At 42.9% G+C, this 18,590-nt stretch overlaps 1 protein-coding gene and 1 non-coding gene across 3 annotated transcripts in view; both read right to left on the reverse strand.

Moving 5' to 3' along the window:
* The window catches only part of LOC119930739 (schwannomin-interacting protein 1), an 823,807-nt gene that overhangs the window by 207,701 nt on the left and 597,516 nt on the right, over positions 1–18,590 (reverse strand). The gene's annotated exons all lie outside the window — the stretch shown is intronic.
* Positions 12,299–12,436, reverse strand: LOC119937626. Its single transcript, XR_005454167.1, has one exon. It is a non-coding gene; the product is annotated as a small nucleolar RNA SNORA7 (small nucleolar RNA).

Consider the following 18,590-nt stretch of genomic DNA (forward strand, 5'->3'; position numbering starts at 1 on the left):
ATTGAGCACTTACTGTGTGCAGAGCACTGTACTAAGTGTTTGGGAAGTTCAAGGATTTGTCAAGGAGAACCTTGGTGACATTTGAGAGGGCAGTTTTAGTGGAGTGGAGGGGGCAGAAGCCAGACTGGAGGGGGTCATGGAGAGAATTGGAGGAGAGGAAGTGGAGGCAGGGGTGTGTAGAGGACTCCCTCAAAGAGTTTGGAGAGGAATGGTAGGAACATAATTTTCTTACCCCTAGAATCTTTATTCTTACATTTAAATATATTTTGTTTTCAAAATATTTCCTGAATACTGTTAATGATTCTATTATGAAAAAGAAAGAAGTAGATAACACAAGTTAAAAAACCGAAGACTGGGTGTAATCTATTAAAGAATCATTTCTTGTGAGTAATCTGTAATGCAAGATGGATTAAGATTCCTAATTATCTATCATATATTTGTATTATACTCTCCTAAGTGCATAGTATAGAGTGCCACACTAGGGGAGAGCTCATAAGATCTGCCTATAATGAGCTTGCTAAATATTCCTGCCCATCTTCTTGCTACAGTTGCAGACTGTATGCTAAATCCCCATCTTTCTTCTTGGAGTTTTTCTTCCATTTCCACTAAATTACTTTTGTGAGTTATAGACTTAGTCATATGTCTTTCAGATAGGCAAAACTGGTCTTTGTCATCATTATCTGATAAAATAGAATGACTCTTTAACACACAATTCTGTTGAGCCAAATCATCCGGTGCAGAAGAGGTGTTGGTGTCAGTGGGACTGGACAGAACTTACTAGCTGACAGATACTTCTGCAGCTAAGGGAAATTCTACACTGACTGGGCTGCAATAAAAGAGTATTCCTCTAGCCCTAGTTATGCACGTCATGGAGGCTGGCTTTGCTGGGAAGGTTATTGAGAAGCTGAACATGATTTTGAGAGCAGCATGTCTAAAGTAATAAATCAAAGCAAAGACATGACTATTATGATATATTATACATATGTGGATGGTTGAAAATCTAGCATAGGTAAGGGCTCATGCCTGGTCTTCTTTGGTACTCAAACAGGGTATTGAAGGTGTTTTCCATAGCAAATTAAACAAAAATTTTGAAGTTTTTTAGTTGGGTGTTGTCAGATTACATAATCAGTGGTCAATCAATGGTATATATTGAGCACTTGCTGTGTTCATAGCGTTGTACTAAATGCTTGGAGGAGTACAAAAGAACAGAGTTGGTAAACATGCCCCTACCCACAAGGAGCTTACAGTTTAGAGGGGGAGACAGACATTAAAATAAATAAATTATGGATATGTCCATAAGTGTTGTGGGGCTGAGGGTGGGGTGAATACCACGTGCTTAAAGATCACAGATCCAAGTGCAAAGGTGATGTAGAAGGGATACTTGAGGATGTGGAAGAGCTGTCCAGAAATTGGTTCTGTGTGGCCAATGAGCTTTTCCAGTTTAACTGGCAATTAACATAATCAAAAATCTTTGAGACAGTGTTTTATGATTACTATAGACAGATGAGTGTGATCTTGACACTCATAAATCTGAAGACATGCAATTATTATGATTCTCACTGCAGGTTCAGCCCAGAACCATGGGTTAATAACATTAAAAGAAAAGTGAAGTAACAGCCTGCCCATGTGAAACCTGACACTCAAAGTCTTTCATCAACAGAGAACTTACAGCTGTCAAAAAATTCTGCTACCTACGCAATACACTATCCAAAGATGCACAGAGCGATAAAGAGGTGAAAAATGTAATTTAAGAGACCAAAATGACTTTCAGGAAACTGCAAAACTCTGCACAGAGGACTCTACAAAGAGTAGGTACTCAATAAATGGTTGATGGTTGCAAGACAAAGTGTAGTGTTAGTGATAATGGGGCATCAAATTCCACATGAAGCTGTGATATGTGGAACTACACCAGGAGATACTCGGTTTCTTGAGCAGTGTCACAAGTGCAACCCACAGTCATACTCATAGCAACTGGCAGGTTAAGATTATCAAAAATGAGGTCTTGGCAAAAAGGGTGACCATTCTCAGGATTTCAGCTACCATCTCTAAGTGGATGTTTCCCCAAACTGCCTCACAGCCCTAATCTCTCATTTGCTTTATAATCTCGCTTTACTGCCTGACTCGACTACTGCATCAACCTTCTCACTGACCTCCTGCTTCTAGTCTCTCTCCTCCCCAGTCCATACGTCACTCACTCAGCTTCCCTCTGCTGCCTGGATCAATCAATTGATTGAATCACCTGATCATCAAATCGAAGACACCCCAGAGAAGTAGTGTGGCTCAGTGGAAAGAGCACGGGCTTTGGAGTCAGAGGTCATGGGTTCTAATCCTTGCTTCACTGCTTGTCTGCTGTGTGTTTTCGGGCAACTCACTTAACTTCTCTGGGCCTCAGTTACCTCATCTGTAAAATGGGGATTAAGACTGTGAGCCCCATGTGGGACAACCTAATTACCTTGTATCCTCCCCAGCACTTAGAACAGTGCTTGGCAAATAGTAAGTGCTTAACAAAAAGCCATCATTACTACTCCCCAGGTCGCATACCTGTTTCCTCTCATGCCAACCTACTCACTGGGCCACACTCTTGTCTCTCTCACTTTCAACCGTTTGCCCACACCCTCCCTTATTCCTGGAATGCTCTCCTACTTCATATCTGGTAGACTGCTACTTTCACTACATAATCTTTGATCTCACCAACTCTGAAATTCCACTCTCTGACCACAGTTTCTGTGAAGTCCTTTGGCTAAGGAGGGTCAGAGCGTAAGAGCCCCTGAGATGGCTCTTCCTCACCTCAACCTCATTTGAGGTAATTTTCTATTTAATAGATCCTGTCTGAAATGGGCCACTTTGTAGTACTGGCCTTTTGGGCTGCCAAACGCCATTTCTAAATTGCATATTAATGTTCTATCTACCTTCTCCCTTAGGTGTCTTTGCAGGTTTATTATTTCATAGAATTTCACCGCCGTTCAATTACTCTCTTGTACTTATTTTATTTCTCAGGCACATTTATTTGCAAATTTTCAAATTGGGTTTTATTGTATTTATTGCTGATATAGCTCACTTTTTTAGTTCAATTTATGGAATTTAGCTATCCTTATTAATATTTGCAGCATTTCCCAGATAAGCACTATGTAGAAATTATACCACTCTTTACTCAGGCTTCTAAATGACTCTGTTAGACTATCATTAGATATCTCCCATTGAATTGATGTGTGTTCTTATCCTTGTTACAGTATTATTTTGAATGTTTTGCCACTGATAGAAGGGGCAGAGTTCACATCCATGAACACTTAATGCAATCAGTTGATGAAGAGAAGAGCCTGGGCAAAATGTGACCAAAAGTGCTAGTCTCCTCCAGTAAGGCTCGCCTTGCAAATGTGACCTTGTTCTTTTGAGCCAATTTAACTTAGAATTTGATAATCTGCATTCCCCCACTCCTCAAAGACCTCTAGTAGTTCTGCCACAAGCAGAAACTCCTTACCAGAAACTCCCTACCACTGGCTTTAAGGCACTCATTCAGCTTTCCCCCCTCCTATCTTACATCACTGATCTCCTATTAGAACCCAACCCATACAGTTCATTCTTCTAACATCAATCTACTCACTGGTCCTCATTCTCCTATGTCTTGTCACCAACCCCTAGCCAACATCCCATTTGACATGGGACTCCTTCCCCATTCATCTCTGACAGACCACCACTCTCCCCGTCCTCAAAGTCCTACTAAAATAGATTTCCCCTCCTAGAGGTCTTCCCTGACTAAACCTTACTTTCCCTATTCTCCCTCCCTTCTGTGTCCACTATACATTTCGCTCTGAATTCCTTTAGCAATTTTATTTTCACTCTACCCCATAACACTTATAATTGTAGTGTTTAGTGCTTACTCTGTGCCAAGTTCTGTACTAAGCGATGGGATAGTTACAGTGTTATCAGTTCAGACACAATCTCTGTCTCCCACATGGGGCTCACAGTCTAAGTAGGAGGGAGAAAAGGTATTTAAACTCCATATTACAGATGAGGAAACTGAAGCCCAGAAAGTGAAGTGAATTGCCCAAGATCACACAGCAGGCAAACGACAGGATTAGAACACAGATCCTCTGACTTCCAGCCCCAACTTTGCTCTTTCAACTAGGCTGAGCTAATTCTACTTACATACATATCCATCTGAAATGTATTTTAATGTCTAGCTCCCGGTCTAGCCTGTAAGTTTCTTATGGGCAGGGATCAAGTCTAACAACTCTACTGTATTGTACTTTCCCAAGTGCTTAGTGTATTGCTCTGCACACAGTAAGCGCTCGATAAATATCACTGTGGATCTGTTGACTGAAGTAAGGTTTCACGATCCCGTGCATGCTGGCCAAGTTTTTTTCAGTCTCAGCTGCCCTCCAAAGGAATGATAGTTTAAATTCATTTTTGTTGTGGTCAGGGATAAAGAGGAGGGAGGTTTTGTTAATTTTAAAAGGGAGTATAGCATCTTCAAGCCATCTATGGATCAGTTCTATATTTGTCTGACAGACCGATCAATGTGGGTGAGACTGCACTAGCACAACTAGTATTTACTGAACACCTCTGTGCCAGCGTACAGTGTATCACACTAGTGTAATGTGTATCACACTAGTGTGACTAGTGTATCATACTAGTGCATCACACATCCAATCCATCACCAAAACCTGCCGGTCTCACCTCCACAACATCGCCAAGATCCGCCCTTTCCTCTCCATCCAAACCGCTACCTTACTGGTTCAGTCTCTCATCCTATCCCGACTGGATTACTGCATCAGCCTCCTTTCTGATCTCCCATCCTCCTGTCTCTCCCCACTTCAGTCTACTTCATTCTGCTGCCCAAATTATCTTTGTGCAGAAATGCTCTGGGCATGTCACTCTCCTCCTCAAAAATCTCCAGTGGCTGCCTGTCAACCTACGAATCAAGCAAAAACTCCTCATTCTTGGCTTCAAGGCTGTCCATCACCTTGCCCCCTCCTACCTCACCTCCCTTCTCTCCTTCTACAGCCCAGTCCACACTCTCTGCTCCTCTGCGGCTAACCTCTTCATTGTACCTCGTTCTCGCCTGTCCCGCCGTCGACCCCCGGCCCACGTCCTCCCCCGGGCCTGGAATGCCCTCCCTCCACACATCTGCCAAGCTAGCTCTCTTCCTCCCTTCAAAGCCCTACTGAGAGCTCACCTCCTCCAGGAGGCCTTCCCAGACTGAGCCCCCTTTTTCCTCTCATCCTCCCCATCCCCCCACCCTACCTCCTTCTCCTTCCCACAGCACTTGTATATGTTTGTACAGATTTATTACTCTATTTTACTTGTACATATTTACTATTCTATTTGTTAATGATGTGCATATAGCTTTATTTATATTTGTTCTGACGATTTTGACACCTGTCTACATGTTTTATTTTGCTGTCCCCCTTCTAGACTGTGAGCCCATAGTTGGGTAGGGACCGTCTCTATATGTTGCCGACTCGTACTTCCCAAGTGCTTGGTACAGTGCTCTGCACACAGTAAGCGCTCAATTAATACGATTGAATGAATGAATGAACTACGTGCTTGGGAACATACAACAAGAAACAAAAAATAAGGTCCCTGATCTACTACCTAATAGAAAAGGCGGGGGAACACAAATTGTGACTATACAATAAGAAAAGTAAGAACACAGATAGCAATTAATATACATGAAAGTAGGCTACCATATAAACTCATAAATAAGAAGAAAAACAAAGCAGCATGGCACAGTGGATTAAGCCTGGGCCTAGGAGTCAGATGGCTGTGGGTTCTAATGCTGGCTCTGACACTTTGTTGTGTGATCTTGTTCAAGTCACCTCACTTCTCTGGATGTCAGTTACCTCATCTATAAAATGGGGATCTAGACTGTGAGCCCCACGTGGGACAGGAACTGTGTCCAACCCAATTTGGTTGTATCCACCTCAGTACTTAGTACAGTGTCTGGCACATAGTAAGCGCTTAACAAATACCAATTATTATTATTATAAGTGCTAAGGCTAACATGATCAGAGAGGTAGGGATTGGTCAGGGATATTTCTTGTAAGAGATGGCTTTTTAGGAGAACTGAAGATGGGAAGAATACGGTGGGCAAATTTGAGGGAGCAAAGAGGTTCAAACAGGGAAAGGGGAGAATGTTTGGTGAAACATGTCAAGAGTGGGGTATAGTCAGGTGGTTAGTTTGGGATAGCAAAGATTGTAAACTGGGACATAACAAAAGGAGATGGGGGGACAGGTAGTTGGGAAGGCAGTTAATGAGAGACAAATCCAACATCCAGAAATTTCTCTTCGATTCAAAGAGAAATGGGGAGTCATAAGAAGCTTTTGAGTATGGTCTAGCGGAAAAAGCTTGGGCCTGGGAATCAGAGACCTGGGTTTTAATCCTGGCTCTGCCACTTGCCCACTGTGTGGCCTTGGGCAACTGGCAAGTGAGAAGCAGTTTGGCCTAGTGGCTACAGCACAGGCCTGGAAGTCAGAAGGAGCTGGGTTCTAATCCCAACTCCTCCCCTTGTCTACTGTGTGATCTTGAGCAAGTCACTTCACTTCTCTGTGCCTTGGTTAACTCATCTGTAAAATGGGAATTAAGACTGTGAGTCCTGTGTGGAACATGGACTGTGTCCAAACTGATTAGTTTGTATCTTATTAACTAATCAGTTTGTCCAAGCTGATTAGTTTGAGAAGCAGCGTGGCTCAGTGGAAAGAGCGCGGTCTTGGGAGTCAGAGGTCATGGGTTCTAATCCCAGCTCCGCCACTTATCAGCTTTGTGATTTTGGGCAAGTCACTTAACTTCTCTGTGCCTCAGTTGCCTCATCTGTAAAATTGGGATTAAGACTGTGAGCCCCATGTGGGACAACCTGATTACCTTGTATCTTCCCCAGCACTTAGAACAGTGCTTGGCATATAGTAAGTGCTTAATAAATACCAAAGCTATCATTATTATTATTATTATTATCTACCTCAGCACTTAGTACAGGGCCTGGCACACAGCAAGCACTTAACAAATACCATTTTTAAATAGTCACTTAACTTCTCTGTGCCTCAGTTTCATTCATTCATTAATTCAATCATATTTATTGAGCGCTTCCTCATCTGTAAAATGCCTGTTCACCCCCTTAGACTGTGAGAGCCATGTTGGAAGGGGACTGTGTCCAACCTGAATATCTTGTACCTATACGAACAATTGTTTGGCACATAGTAAGCATTGAACGAATACCATCATCATCATTATTTGAGGCAGGGAATTATTTTCATTTAATAACATTTTAGGACCCAGTAAGGAAGTTGAGGGTGAGGGTGGAGAGTTATGGGGAGATTTTAGGGAGTTCATGCCTAATGAACTGAAGGCTTGGCTCTTTTCATAAAACTCTGATCTTGAATCCAGATGTAGTAGTAAAATCCTGTGAAATCCAGGGTTTTGCTGTTTTTTCTCCTGCATTCCTTGTCTCCCCATTGCTGCTGAACTCTGATTTCACAGCCTCCAGGAGGAGGCCTAGGTCCTGGTGGAATTATCAATCAGTCGATCAATAGTATTTATTGAGTGCTTACTGGGTGCAGAGCACTGTACTAAGCACTTGGGAGAGTACAACATAAGAATATAACAGACACATTCCCTGCCCACAACGAGCTAACGGTCTAGATGGGGAGACAGACATTAATACAAATAAATAAATTATGGGTATGTTCATAAGTGCAGTGGGGCTGGGGTGGGGTGTGAATAAAGGCAGCAAGTCAGGGCAACTCAGAAGGGAGTGGGAGAAGAGGAAATGTTGATGTAGTCGGGGAAGGCCTCTTGGAGGAGATGTGCCTTCAATAAGGCTTTGAAGCTGGAGAGAGTAATTGCTTGTCGGATATGAAAAGGGAAGAGAGGCAGGACGTGGGTGGCAGGTTGGCAGCGAGATAGATGAGATCACGGTACAGTGAGTAGTTTGGCATTAGAGGAGCAAAGTGTGTGGGCTGGGGTGTAGTAGGAGAGTAGTGAGGTGAGGTAGGAGGGGGCCAGTTGATTGAGTGCTTTAAAGCAAATGGTAAGGAATTTCTGTTTGATGGCAACCACTGGAGGGTCTTGAGGAGTGGGGAAACATGGACTGAACGTTTTTGTAGAAAAATGATCTGGGAAGCAGAGTGAAGTATGAACTAGAGTTGAGAAAGACAGGAGGTAGGGAGATCAGCAAGAAGGCTGATACTGTAATCAAGGAGGAATAGGATAAGTGACCCACTGTTGGGTAGGGACCATCTCTATATGTTGCCAACTTGTACTTCCCAAGTGCTTAGTACAGTGCTCTGCACACAGTAAGCGCTCAATAAATACGATTGAATGAATGAATAAGTGCTGGGATTAACAGGGTAGCAATTTGGATGAAGAGGAAAGTGCAAATTTTAGCAAAGTCATGAAGGTTGATGTGGTGAGCCTGCAGCAAGCCACTTTACTAGTGACTGTTTATGATCCTGCCAACAGCAACAAAGAAGAAGAAATTCGCAAAGGAAGTGGGCTGCTCTACACCAGGGCAGGATGTTGCTGGCCTGTGGGAGGTGGGGCACAAAGGGAGATGTGGCCTTCTCTCCCTGCTCTACCCAGTATCAGGCCCAGAACAATCGGCAACTGCCACGTAGAGCCGCCACTGCAACATCTAGGCAGGTAAAAAGTCGCTTTGAACCGTGAGGTGGGAAACAGCATTTGGGGGGAAGTGGTGTGTGAACAAGGCTTGCATCAGCAGTCCATGTCACCAGGAACTTCTCCTAACCTTCTGCAAGGGATTGACAGAATGGGCTCCCTTGACCAGCAGAGTGATACTGGACCCTTGGTGGAGTGGGTGTGAGTGAGAGTGAGCATGTGTCACTCCCCTGCCTGTTGGTAAAAAAAAAAACTAAATAAAACTTTCCACAGAAACCTTGGTGGTTTGGTTTGACTCTTTACTTGTGATAGAGGCTCACCTGATCCAGGAAAGTCCTGGTTGGTAGAAGCCGGGGGCTCGCGACAGTTGAACCGACAGGATTTTGTGATATGCTGAATATCACAAAAGGGTTGAATGAGAGAGAGGAATCAAGGATAATGCCAAGTTTATGGACTTGGGATACAGGGAGGATGGCGTGTTGTCTACACTGATAGGAAAGTCAGGGGAGCACAGAGTTTGGGTGGGAAGGTAAGGAATTATTTTAAGGATTATGAATTACGAATTCTTATCTTAAGAATTATGAGTCTTTATGGTCATGGTTTGGCTATCAAAGGCAAAGTCCAACACACAGCAAATTTTGTTGTAATTGATGGCATTAGTAAATGACAAGAATAATTATATAAACAATTTTGAAATACTATGTGTTTTCAGTAGGGATTTTGTCTAAAACCCTGTTAGGGAAGTAAGGGCCATTCTTCTGGCAAAAAGAGTTTGTTTCGGAAAAACATGGTACCCTGTCAGAAGAGATTAGCATGTATTTGAACACATGCAACCAGTAATGGAATGGTTGAGTATTACAATATCAGCTCTCCTTAACATGGGGTTTTGAAAGAGTGCAACTAGGTTGTAGGAGAAATAGGCATAGTGGTAATGTTAAATGGAGTGTCATGTATCTTCTGCCTTGCTTAGCTTCTACAAAACTTGGCACAAGACACAGGGACTGGCTTTTTACCTGACCAATGTGACCTTGCTGACTAGAAAAACTAAACTCATGGGAAGCGATATTCTAGCCATTAAGTAAATGAGATCATTATGAAGCAATTTACAAAATAAAAAAAACTAACAGAAATGCTAAACACCACTAATGCTCAATTCCCATAGAGTTTGGGCAATTCACTGGAGGGTGGGAAATGGGGAATATGGATATTTCAAAATGGACAAACATAATTACTGAAATGACCTCTTTTTCTGAAACTGAAGTGAAAACAAATTTTTGCACTAGCTCAACATATAAGCCCACAATTAGAATAATGGACATGTTCTCAGATTTCCCCAGTATACTCAGCATTGACTCACAAACCCAGAGCCTAAAAAAACTCTGGAAATGGTCCCAGTAAGAAATTAATATACTCTGCTTCTCTGTTCTCCTCCCTTTTGTAGGTTTCAAAGGAATGTGTGTTCATGGGGCAACTACGAATGGGAGGGAGAACACAGTATTTTCAGGATTTACTCTATAATAATAATGGTATTTGTTAAGCACTTACTGTGTACCAAGCACTGTTCAAAGCTCTGGGGTAGATACAAGTTAATCCCTGTCCCTCATAGGGCTCAATCTTCATCTCCATTTTACAGTTGAGGTAACTAAGGCACAGAGAAGTTAAGTGACTTGCCTAAGGTCACGCAGCAGACACATGGTGGAGCTGGGATTAGAACTCAAGTCCTTCTGACCCTCAGGCCCATGCTCTGTTGACTAAGCCATGCTATCTGTATGAATATGTTTATAATAAACAGATGTTTATAATAAAATACCAAGGCCAAACTGGGGAGGGAATAACACCGATAAATGTGGGTGCAATACAATGCCAGCTCATGTTCTATACTGGATGCTGTCACCTGCTTTTTTGCTTATGGACATCAGCCCCCTTGAAGCCTACTTGCCTTCCAACTGCTCCTAAAATTCCACCTCCTTCAGGAATCAATTGATCAATCCTATTTATCGAGTGCTTATTGTGTACAGAGTCGGCAGACACATTCCCTGCCCTTAATGAGCTTACAGTCTAGAGGACAAACTTGCAGTCTAGAGGGCGAGCTTATAGTCCAGGGTATGAGTTTACAGTCTAGAGGAAATCTTCCCAAAGTAATTCACCACACTCTGGTCACGTCAATCCAAATGCATTATGTATTTTCTCCCATCTTCAGCACTTCCATATGTAAGTATATTCACTAGCATATCGCTTTTCATTCAGACACTTCATGCTAATATATTCATAATACTACCCTGTTTTCTCCATGTGTCCTTACTCTTGCTCTCGATATTTGTAAATAACATTTGTCTGTCTCCCCAATTAGATTGTAAACTCCACCAATATATCAACCAAATGCTCACATTCTCTCAAATGATGATAAACATTTTGTATGTTAATGTAGTGCTTCCAGTTTGGAAAACTTTTAAATGTAGAATTGATCATATTTATTCATGGTGTTAGGCCTCCAACCTTTAAAAGAAATGTTATTTGAAGGCTAATCCCAATCGACCTCTCACAGAAATAAATTACATATTGGTATTCAAAAAGCAAATGTAATTTTATCAATTTACAAGTTGAAATCAAATAGATTACCTTTCGCAGCAATTAACAACTTGAGATGCATATGAATGTGGCCAGTTGAGCAGTGTGAATGCAAGGGGTTATAACGGAAGTGCAAGCTTTACTGCCATTCTGTTCAGCAAAAATACTCTTTAATAGAAGCAGGGAGAAAGATGATTCTGTAGGTGAAGAATGACAAAGGAGCTAGAATCTTGTCAAAGTGATAAATATAAAACAAGGAGGAACGGGCTTGAATTACTAAATGAGAAATGCAGGCTGGATATACAGAAGAGCTTCCGGGCAGTAAAGGTTGGTAGACCCTGGAATAGATTCAAAGCTTGGAAACTCATTTCCTGAAAATCTTTTCAAGGCAGTAGTCATCAATGGATGCCACTTTTTTTTCATTTTGAGTGCTGGGGTGAAAAGAGGGCAGCGATTTTAGGGTGGGGGTGGCCTCTGGCAAAGGACTGGTTTCCAAGAGCTAAGAAGGCAGGAAGCTACCATTTGCAGGGTTTTCAGCCATGACTGAAAACTCTCAGATCTGGGTGGGGAATCTCAGGTGAGCGGGGCTGTAACTCTGGCTTAAGGGACTATGAGGTTGATCGCCCCTTCAAACCTCTCTGCATGAGGGATAGAGTCAGATTTTTTCCCACATTGCTCCCAAAGTCACTGGTGAGCTACTCGTACTCCAGTCCAATGAGCACTACTCTGTCCTAATCCTCTACCTCTTGGCACCTCCTCCTTCCATCCAATCTTGCATCTCCCTTGGCCTTCAGGATATTCCCATTTGGATGGCCCACTGGCATCTCAGGTCAAGTCACAACTTCTCTGTGCATCAGTTTCCTCACCTGCAAAATGGGAATTAAATCCTTGTCTTGTCTTATGCCGTCGAGTCGTCTCCGACCCATAGTGACATCATGGACACATCTCTCCCAGAACACCCCAGCTGCATCAGAAATCGTTCTGGTAGCGTATCCATAGAGTTTTCTTGGTAAAAATACAGAAGTGATTTATCATTGCCTCCTCCTGTGCAGTAAACTTGAGCCTCTGCCCTAGACTCTCTCCCATGCCACTGCAGCTGCCCAGCACAGGAAAGTTTTGACTTGTAGCAGATTGCCTTCCACTCACTAGCCACTGCCCAAGCTAGGAATGGAATGGAAAGTCCTCTGCTTGACTCTCCCTCCCATAGTCAAGACTGGTAGAGTACTGGAAACTCTCCCGGTGCTACCCTGAGAGGGGCAATTAAATTCTACTCCCTCCTAATTAGATTGTGAGACTCAAATAGGGTGGGGATTGTGTCCAACATGAATATCTTGTATCTACTCCAGTGTGTAGAACAGTTAAGCTCTTAGTACACTGCTCGGCACACAGTAATAATAATAATAATGATGATAGCATTTATTAAGTGCTTACTATGTGCAAAGCACTGTTCTAAGTGCTGGGGAGGTTACAAAGTGATCAGGTTGTCCCACAGTGGGCTCACAGTCATAATCCCCATTTTACAGATGATGTAACAGGCACAGAGAAGTTAAGTGACTTGCCCAAAGTCACACAACTGGCAGTTGGCAGAGCCTGAATTTGAACCCATGACCTCTGACTCCAAAGCCTGTGCTCTTTCCACTGAGCCACGCTGCACTCAATAAGTACTATTGAAAGAATGAGTGAATAAATGAGTGAATGAACAGTTCTCAGCACAAAGTGCTTAACAAATATAATAATAATAATGATAATTATGATAACCTCAAATTCAACATATCCAAAACTGAACTCTTCATCTTCTCCATCTCCACTAAGCCTGAGTGAATCCATTGGTAATTGCCGCCAGCCCTCTCCATTCCACCCAGGGCCCCTGTTCCTGGTGTGCATAGAGCAGCAGGGATTTAAACTGCAGCATAGTGCCCTTATTGTCTCTTCAATTCCCCCTGACCCCACTTCAAAGTGGACAACCAAGCACCAGCTCTTCTCTATGCCACTGAGGAGCCTCCATTCCACCCTACCTTGCCCCATCTTGGAGGCAAAGAGCAAAGCACATACAGCATGAGACCTCCACAAAACCTTGGGAAGACTAGTGGCTGATGTAGTGGTCACTTTTTTTCGTATGATATTTGTTCAGTGCTTAGTATGTGCCAGGAACTGTATGAAATGCTAAATACAAGCTAGTCTAGTTCGAGGCAGTCCACGTCCCACATGGGGCTCACAGTCTTAATCCCCATTTTACAGATGAGGTAACTGAGGCACATTGAAGTTATGTGACTTGCCCAAGGACATACAGCAGGCAAGTGGTGAAGCCAGATTTAGAACCCATGTCCTTCTGACTCTCAAGTCTGAGCTCTATCCACTAGTCCATGCAGCTTCTCACTGCTTCTAGGCACTGTGGCTACAGCTGTGCCTTGGTCTCTGATCTTCAAGGAATGTAAAATTTTTCTCTAGCTACAGCATTCAACTGATTTGTTTTTATTTTGTGTATCTATACTTGCCTTTTGATTTAGTGTTTTATTGTTTCATCACTCTTTATGTGTCTGTCGCCACACCCATCTCCCCATGAATATTGCTAGACTGTGAGTTCCCTTAGGGCCAGGAACCATGTTTAAATCCCAACTGCTTATTCTTTTTCAGTCAGTCAGTCAGTCAGTCAATCATATTTATTGAGCACTTACTGTGTTCAGAGCATTGTACTAAGCACTTGGGAGAGTACAATATAACAATAAACAGACACATTCCCTGTCCACATGAGCTTACAGTCTAGAGGGGGAGACAGACATTAATATAAATAAATAAAAACAGTACAGTGTTCTGGACAAAGTGTGTAATAAATACTATTTTCCTAATACTGCACGTAGTTACAAAGCCCACCCTCTTTGCAACTTTGTTGATAATGCCCACGACCCTCCCTGTCTCTGAAGCCCATAACCTTAGCGACATCCTCAGCTCCTGTCATTCTGCTCCCACAACCAATCAACTGCTAAAACCTGTTTGAGAATTCCTTCTCCAAAACGTTTCCCACAGGCATCCACCAACTACCCTCTTTCAATCACTTCTCATAGTAGAGTTACATTATTATAGCAGCCTCCTCATGAATCTCCCCAGCCTCCAGTCTTGCCCCTCTACAGCCCGTACACCAAGAGACTGCCCAGCTCATTTTCCTGAAATAACATTCGACCCTCATCTTTCTGAAGGGATAAGCATTGACAAAGGAGAGGGGATGTAGGTTTATGCATTAAAAGGCAGGGAATACCAAAGAATGTTAGGTAGAATGCCAGGAATGCAGATAAGGATGCAAGGCTGAAGGCCGGTTGTTAAGATGAAAAGCTACGCCTCCCAAATACTGACCACCAGAAAAAGAGAAGACTCCACAGGGGGCTTGGAAGCAATAACCCACCAGAACCCTGGCTGAAACTGGTTGAGACCAGCAGATAGGGAGAATCACAAAGAGAAGCAGACACCAGCCCACCCGACCAACCAATCACAGAAGGACGCCGATGGAGAAGAGGACTAATAGCGGAAGAAAAGATCTGAGAGAGGGTGTCCATAAGTGGATAGATTGTGATGGTCAGCGTGACTCTCTTTGATTGACCTGGTCCCCGATAGAGATCACCCATTGGATCCTGACCAATATGGCACCCTTCCTTGATAGGTTGGCAATAAAGCTGCAATCGCTGCTTCTGATCACCTCCTCACTGTAGCCTTGTAGCCAACTGCCAGAGAATGAAGCAGCTTCTTGCCACTTTTGAGCAACTTCCGAACGTGGTTTTTGCAGCATCTGCCCTCTGGGGATAACACTTTCCACTCAAAAACCTCTAGTGGCTGCCCAACTCCTTCCTTGTCCACCAAAATCTCCTCACAGTTGGCTTCAAAGCTCTTCACTAACTTTCTCCATTCTGCATTTGTCTTTCTTCACCAACTACTCAGCAGCTCACACTTTTTGCTCCTCCCAAGTTCACCTCCTAATTATACTGGCTTTTCATCTTCCCTCCTCTGTCCTTTTTCTCTATTCCCCCAGCCTAGAGCTTCTTCCCTCTCCAATTCTATCAAACCTCATTCTTCCCCACATTCAAAGCTTTCCAAAAACCCTATCTCCTCTAACAAGACTTTTCCAATTAATTCCCAATACTCATTGCAGTCACTTGAACTTTAGCCCTCAATGTATACATATATTCAATTGTACATCCGACTATTTATCCTGATTTTATTATGCTATTTCTTCCAGGACTATACATTAAACTCCTATCTAATCCTTGTTCTTCCAACTACTCCACTGCTCATTAATATTTTTGTCTGCCTCCTGCATTAGACTGGGAGGTGCACATTGGCAGAACATGTGTCTTTGTGCCCCTGCTGCAATTTCTCAGTACAGTTTCTTAATACAATTTCTTAGAACAGTGTACTGTACTGTAAAAGCATCACTCCCAATACTCTGTAGGTTAGCAACTGTCTTTGCTAAAGGCTAAATAGAGTGAGATGTTCTTTTTAGGTAATAATAATAATGATGGTATTTGTTAAGTGCTTACTATGTGTCAAGTACTGTTCTAAGTACCGGGATAGATACAAGATTCTCAGGTTGTCCCACATGGGGCTCCCAGTCTTAATCCTCATTTTACAGAAGAGGTAACTGAGGCACAGAGAAGTTAAGTGACTTGCCTGAAGTCACACAGCTGACAAGTGGCGGAGATGGAATTAGAACCCACGACCTCTGACTCCCAAGCCCATGCTCTTTCCACTAAGCCATGCTGCTTCCCCTAGCAAGCTTGTCAGTGGCATGAACAACGTTGCTTTGATGATTTTGAAAACAACCACCACAAATTGTTACATCCCTCGCCACCTCTGCATTTAGCTCAGTCTTATTCATTCATTCATTCAATCGTATTTATTGGGCGCTTACTGTGTGCAGAGCACTGTACAAGCGCTTGGGAAGTACAAGTTGGCAACATATAGAGACGGTCCCTACCCAACAGCGGGCTCACAGTCTAGAAGGGACTAAAGGGACTAAAGGACTAAGGGACTGATCCCAAGCATCAGTCAAGGGTACATCTTTCCAACATTCCTCATGTGTAACCACCCTACAAGTAGGCATCTAAAAATGCAGGAAAAGAAAAAAGAAAAAGAGAGTGGATTTAAATGTTGTCCAGTGGAAGCCCTGAGGATAGGCAGGGATTGTGTCTACCAACTCCGTTGTATTTATTCTCCCAAGCACTTAGATTGAATGATTAATTGAGGTTGTTTCCAGGCTCATCTCCTGAAGGCTAAAAGCCATTCCACAACACTCCTTTCATGCCCTTAGGTTAGAAGGTAAATTCTCACAGACATGAATTTACAGGAATCTCACATTTTGAAGCCAAGGGATGTTTTAATGATCAATCAACCAATCAATAGTATTTGCTGAGCACCAGTTAAGTGCTGAAAAATATATGTGAGGCATAAACTGTGTCCAACCTGATTAGCTTGTATCTACCCCAGTGCTTAGAAAAGTATATGACACACAGTAGGCACTTAACTAATGCCTCAGTTATTATTATTACTGGGCCTGGGAGTCAGAAGGATATGGGTTCTAATCCCAGCTCTGCCACTTGTGTGTTGGGTGACCTTGGGTAAGTCACAACTTCCCTGTGCCTCATATGCAAAATGGAGATTAAAATTGTGAGCCCCATGTGGGACAGGAACTGTTTTTAACCTGATTAGCTTGTATCTACCCCAGTGCTTAGAACAGTGTGTGACACATAGTAAATGCTTAACAAATGGTGAAGCAGTGTGGCTCAGTGGAAAGAACACAGGCTTGGGAGTCAGAGGTCATGGGTTCTAATCCCAGCTCCGTCACTTGTCAGCTGTGTGACTTTGGTCAAGTCACTTAACTTCTGTGTGCCTCAGTTACTTCATCTGTAAAATGGGGATTAAGACTGTGAGCCCCATGTGGGACAACCTGATTACCTTGTGTCTCCCCAATGCTTAGAACAGTGCTTTGCACATAGTAAGCGCTTAACAAATGCCAGCATCATCATCATCAAATGCTATCATTATAATAATTATAATAATAATGTTGGTATTTGTTAAGCACTTACTATGTGCAAAGCACTGTTCTAAGCGCTGGGGGGAATACAAGGAGATGAGGTTATCCCACGTGGGACTCACAGTCTTAATCCCCATTTCCAGATGAGGGAACTGAGGCCCAGAGAAGTGAAGTGACTTGCCTAAGGTCACACAGCAGACATGTGGGGGAGGTGGGATTCGAACCCGTGACCTCTGACTCCCAAGCCCACGCTCTTTCCACTGAGCCACGCTGTTATTATTATTATTAACTTCTTGCAAGAGTATAGTAGAATGAGTAGAAATTCTCCGTGTCTTTCAGGAAATTACAATTCAGTGGGAGACATAGACAGCATGTGTAGTTAAATTAATGTCTGTCTGCCCCTCTAGACTGTAAGCTCTTTCTGGGCAGGGAACATGCCCATTGTTGGGTAGGGATTGTCTCTGTTGCCGAATTGTACTTTCCAAGCACTTAGTACAGTGCTCTGCACACAGTAAGTGCTCAATAAATAGACTGACAGAATGAATGAATGAACTCTTTTATACTGTACTCTCCCAAACACTTAGTACAGTGCTCTGCACTTTGTAATCTCACAATAAATAAAACTGATTGACTGACTGAAAGTTGTAACCTTGATAGTGAGAACCAGCTGTATTCTACGTCCACCAAGGAAAGAATCAGAGTAAATGGGAATAACCAGTGACGTGAAAGATATATATTAGAGTCAAGAATGTCCTTATAATAAAGATTATTAGGCACTGGACTGGGTTTCTGAAGAAGCTGTGTAATTTATGTTGCTGGAGATCTTCAAAAATAAGAAACAGTGTCTGTTTAGGATATCTTCCAAACAGATTCCTTTCAGTATCATGGATACAGTAGTAAATGTTTTAAAATGCTACTGACTGCCTGGAGTGCTTTGTTTTCAACTAAATGAGGGTAACTTCAGAAAACCCTATCTTTTTCTTAATGTCTTTGATTTGGGGGAGCAGTGAGGCGCAGTGGAAAGAGCATGGGCTTTGGAATCAGAGTTCATAGGTTCGAATCCCGGCTCCGCCAATTGTCAGCTGTGTGACTCTGGGCAAGTCATGAGAGATCACCTCCTGCAGGAGGCCTTCCCAGATTGAGCCCCCTTTTCCCTCTCCCCCTCCCCATCCCCCCACCTTACCTCTTCCCCTCCCCACAGCACCTGTATATATGTTTGTACAGATTTATTACTCTATTTATTTTACTTGTACATATTTACTATTTATTTTGTCAATGATGTGCTTCTAGCTTTACTTCTATTTATTCTGATGACTCGACACCTGACCACATGTTTTGTTTTGTTGTCTGTCTCACCCTTCTAGACTGTGAGCCCGTTGTTGGGTAGGGACC

Source organism: Tachyglossus aculeatus, chromosome 1 (assembly GCF_015852505.1).
Source record: "Tachyglossus aculeatus isolate mTacAcu1 chromosome 1, mTacAcu1.pri, whole genome shotgun sequence".
Taxonomy (NCBI): domain Eukaryota; kingdom Metazoa; phylum Chordata; class Mammalia; order Monotremata; family Tachyglossidae; genus Tachyglossus; species Tachyglossus aculeatus.